Consider the following 5,483-nt stretch of genomic DNA (forward strand, 5'->3'; position numbering starts at 1 on the left):
GAGACCAAAACTCATTTTTTATTGCATTCTCCAAATATTTTTATCAAAAACTGTTACTCCATAGAGACGTCAATCAAGTGCCTCATCTGGCCATTACGAAGGGACCATAAACCGTTCATATGACCCAGCTAAGCTACTACCCAATCACGCAGCAGGTGTTGAGTCGATGGTGGTTGAATTGATTCAGAGAAGCAAACATGTATCTCCGCTCGTTGTTAAGCAATACTTTCTCCATGACTGGATTTGGTGAAGCCAAAAGTCACCACTGTCTTTGATTCCAGTTTAATTATTGAAGGCCAGAGCTGCAAGGGGTTTTAAAGATAAGGTTGTAGAACTGTCAGTGATATTTGAGGGAATTCTTCTTTTCTTTGATTTACAGTAATGCAGTCTGTTTAAAAAATAAATTCTAGTGTGCATATTTAAGGTATACAACATGATGCTGTAAGATACATATACATTTCCACAGTAAAATCATTACTGTAGTGGAATAAATTAACATATCCATCACCTCACATACGCACGCATCTCTCCACCCCACCCTGGGGTATGAGCAGCTATAATCTACTCGTTCAGTAAAATTTTGTTTCGTTCTAAAGAAAAGACCTTTCACACAATCACAATGAGTATCCCACACCAGAATCTCCCAGATGAAAAGTAAAATATTCACTTATATGAGAGTTTACCACACATCTGGATGTTTATTCGGAAGCCTTCACATCTGCCTGTGTGTAGGCTTGAGGTTCAAATAGGTTTCATGCACTTTTTAACTAAGGCCAATTGGTGGCCTGTGTTGAGAAGGATTCCGAAGTCCGGTCTGGGTTGAGTCGAATCACCCTCGTCCACATTTGGCGTCTTAGGCAGTTTCAGATGGTTAGCTCAGTATGTTCGTTGTATGCAGATACCTAGATGGTGGTGGACAAGAGTACTTCTCACTGATCAGTGCCAAATGCACTGTCCCTTAAAGATTGAAGCTTGGATTCATCCTAAACCCCACGGGAGAGTTCTTATGCTTGTACCACAGTTCTGGCGTAAGAAGCTCTCGATTTAATTATTTTTCTAAAATCTTCGTAGAGCCACCATCTCATTTCTCTGAGCCTAAGCCTTAGTTTTCCCATAAAAACCAGCACAGCAGTTCACGGGTAATAGGTTCAAAGAACTGACTTCTTTTTAAGGCAGAGAAAAAGGAAGACGCGTGGAAAGCAGAAACAAACTTGAAACATTTGGAATATGGTTTATTCACCTGTTCCGATCCTATAATTCCTAGTTTTTTTATTTCTGCCCTTTAGAATGCCAATCAGTGTTTTGCGGCCTGTGAGTGAGTGCTGAAGTCAAGATGTGGGCATCATTTAAAAATAAATGAGGTGTTAATAACATAACATAGCAAAGCACAGCATAACACGCTTTAATGTAGGAGGGAAAGAGATGGTAGGATGTAAATTCCAGAATGCATCCCCCGTAGTAGAGGAAGTGTTGTTTCCTGAAGTTGTGCTTCAGTCGTGTTGCGTTGTGTGTGTGCACACGTGTACCTGCGTGCGTGCTGGGCAGCAACGGCAAATACTCTATTTCTTGACGTGGGGTGCAGACAAGAAGGTGTAGAAGACACTTGCCGACTGGCCTCTGTCCCGTGCGGGGCCCTTCACTCCCCCTGCGCCCGGCCCCAGCGGCAGCTGCCCGGCCAGAGAGGTCCCGGTCACCCGACCTGGCTCGAGTAGGAAGGTCGATGACGCAGATGCCTGCAGTCGTCAGCCTGGCGTGGCGGCGCTCGGGCATGACACAAATGCTATTTCGGCTCTGATGGCACCAGGGCCCCTCCCTTGAAGTGGAGATTAAAGGACGGCTCTGGCCACCCACCCTCCGAGGCAGGGGGAGGCGGAGCGGGACACGCGGCACATTTCAGACAGCCACCTGGGGAACTCGTGAGGCACAATCACGCCGCCGGAAGAGGCTCACGCTGCATTTGTCGATTCTGCTGAGCCGACCAGGATGGTTTTCAACACCGTTCTTTTAAGATTCGCAGCCCGGAGCATTTGCAGCTACGCTGTTTTTCTGCCTGTGCTGCAGGTTTGGGGAGTAATGCACCTTTTAACTCACCTTGAGGATGCTTTTCTTTCCTTTCCTTTCCTTTTTTTTTTTTTCCTTCCCCTGGGAACGTCTATGCTTAAGCCATAACCTCTGCTCTTGACTTGTGCCTGTCATAGGGTAGAAGCATCGTGTTCACGGACCGAACGCTTATTGCAGCTAATCACGCGTGGGTGTGGCTGCAAATTCCCACTTGGGGCGACCGTTGAAGCGGAGAGATTCTCACCTACAGATCACACCCTTCGCTTTCTTATGTGAGCTGCAAAGAGAGGCAAACGCCACTCACTCACACTCACTCACTCGACTCAAGTGTAATTGAAAACCAACGCTCAAGCATAATGGGGTGTTACAGCCAATATTTATTTTTTTCCCTTCAATAAAAAAAAAAGAATAAAATGGGAACCCTGAAAAAAATGGAACAAACAAAACCCAATTGAACGGAATTTGAACCCAAAAACCAACCAAGCAAAATCCCCGCAAAAGCAAAACAACAACAATAAGCAAAAAACCAAAACCCCAATGCCCGGCAAAGGCAAAAAGGAAGGTTGGTTTTAAGATGATGAATTATCCTTCCGAGTAGCAGTCTGCGGCACGCAGTGCAGAAATCCGCGCGGGGCCCGTGTTTGTGTTTCAGATGTTTTTGTTGGTTCCGACATAAATCTATTGCCAACTTGGGCAATGTGAGGGTCTTTCTTTCCTCCCGGGTCTAGGGTCTAAGCTTTGTTGTTGAAGCATTGCTGTTTTTCCTTAATTATTATCGTAATTTGGTGTTCATATATAATAGCAAGTCTACAAGACGTTTTTTGGAGCTGACTTGAAAAGTTGCAACTCTACTTGGTGGTTAAACTGGGAAGTCCCCAGCTCAGCTTCAAAGTCTTCTGTGTTCTTTACTGGAAACAAGTGATTGATTGGAATCCCTCAAGGGAAGAAAGAGATACCAAGAGATGGTTATTTTGTTGCACTGCTGCTTGGCACAGGCAAAGTGGAGACTACCGTTGCCGATACAGGGTTAGCGACTACGCTTGCAGAGTGAACACCGCATGCTAAGGATTTAACTCCTGGTTTCTCGTTTAATCATCACGTAAAACTTCAAGGAAGTTGCTGTTGTAGACCCTGTTTCATACACGAGGACACCCGGGCTTAGAGAAGTCTAACAACTTGCTCAAGGTCACACAGGTAACAGTGCTAGGATCAGGACTCAGACCCAGGTTCCCGCGTCTACAAAGTTGAAGCTCTTAGACACCTCGAGTCTCTCCGGATGACTCGAGCCCCCGAAGTCGGAGCCGTACAGACTGAACAAAGTGGGGTACGTGTCGAAAGGAGGCAGGGGAGGGGATGCTTTGGTGGAAATGTGTGTAGCGCGGCAGCCCGGAATCCACGCAGGGGGACAGAGACCCTCCCGCTGGCATGAGTCAGACGCGGTGACTCGGAGCATGGGGAGAAGGGAGGAGGGGGGCGGTGGGCTGGCCCCGAGGAGCTCTGCCCTCAGCAAGGGGGACCGCATCTCCATTGCAGGGGACAGAGTGAGACTGAGGCAAGAGGACGCTCGTGGCTTCCAGGGAGACCCCCAGGCGAGCAGAAAGGTACACTGAGACTTGGGCTGCCTGACGGTTTCTTACTCCTAATGTGTTTTCCTTCCCTGCTCCATCTACCTCCATCCCCGCCCTCCACCCCCGGGTCTGCATCCCCATTAATTCGTTCTAGGCTTGAAAGGGACAGGGCTGGGGGTGAGAACCCCCTGTTCTAGAATGTTCCTTCTGACACTCTCTTCTTCACGTGTCTTATTGCAGTGGGACATTTCATTCTTGGCTGCACTATACCTTCCTGCTTTCTTTTGGAAATAGCGCACTAACGTCCTTGTTGGGGAGTAACCCAGCTCGCACCGGATGCAGTGCAGTGGGCTGTTAATCTAGACGACCTGCTCTTTCTACGTCCGTTGCAGGGTGAGAAGGTGGAAATTCACATTTGGGGCAAATGACAGCCTGGTTTGGAGGCCTGCGCAGGTGCTGTCCAGCCTCGTTGGAGGGTCGTGGGGAGCCGTGTCCAGGGAGGGCTCTGGGGGCAGAGCCTGGCGTGGGTCCTGGCTGGGCAGCCGTGGACAAGTCACTCGCTGCTGTGGGCTGAGCCGTGTCCCCACAGATTCTTATGTTAAACCCTAACCCCAGGACCCCAGAATGTGACTGTGTTTGGGGACAGGACCGTTAAAGAGGTGTTTAGGGTAAAATGAGGCCATTAGGGTGGCCCCAATCCAACGTGACCCATGTCCTTAGAAGAAGAGGTGATGAGGCAGACAGACCACACACCGCAGGGGCCCTCGGGGCTCGAATTCCAGTCTCTGCTGGAAAATCACAGGCATGCCGACTCTGAGAGAAAAATTACTTTCCAAAACCCCATTAGTGCCCAAATGTTTTGTTATTAGAGAATAATTAAATAGAAAAAGAAAATGTGGCGATTATGGTCATACAGGATTAAAATATAAACCCAGCCCCCATGGAATCTGAATTTCCTGCTTTTCTCCCTGAGCCGGGGCTCCTAAGCTTTTGGGATGCAAATGCTGTTTATTCAACACATTAGGCAAAGCAATTCAAATTATTTATTAATGGCGTTTATTTAATTTGGCATCTTGGGAGCTCTCTGTGCATGTCTGATGTCATTTGGGAAACAGACCTTTGTTTTTCATTTTTCTTCCTATAAAACAGATTTGAGAGTGAATTATTCATGGGACTGTTTAATTTGGGTGGAGCTTAATTATTTGGAGGCTGCGTGTCACTTTCCTTCCTTTATTAAGTCTGCCAGGAGTCAATTAGCCGTCCCTAAATGAAATACAACACGTATCTCATTACGATTTGGCTTAAAATTTTTATTTTCTTCTAGATTATTTTTCATTTGGGAAACAGACCTTTGTTTTTCATTTTTCTTCCTATAAAACAGATTTGAGAGTGAATTATTCATGGGACTGTTTAATTTGGGTGGAGCTTAATTATTTGGAGGCTGCGTGTCACTTTCCTTCCTTTATTAAGACTGCCAGGAGTCAATTAGCTGTCCCTAAATGAAATACAACACGTATCTCATTACGATTTGGCTTAAAATTTTTATTTTCTTCTAGATTATTTTTCATTTATGGTAATAGCTTTTATTAAGGTGAGTGATTTCACAGATGTTTTGCAATCCATGTGTGGCCTTTTTAATCAACGAAAGATGACCATGTCATTGTTTCTTACAAAAAGGTTTTGTAGACTGGAAGCTGCCTGAGAGCAGGGATCACATTTTAACCCTTTTTTGGGGGTCGGTTAACACTTAAGGAGTATAGACTGCATGTAAGAGTGGGCAGTGTGACTCACGAATAGGACTTGTTTCAATCCTCTCAGTGAGATTGCAAGTTAGGGCTTCAGAAAGAGGCCCGA

The sequence above is a fragment of the Propithecus coquereli genome, unplaced genomic scaffold (assembly GCF_000956105.1).
Source record: "Propithecus coquereli isolate 6110/MARCELLA unplaced genomic scaffold, Pcoq_1.0 Scaffold556, whole genome shotgun sequence".
NCBI lineage: Eukaryota > Metazoa > Chordata > Mammalia > Primates > Indriidae > Propithecus > Propithecus coquereli.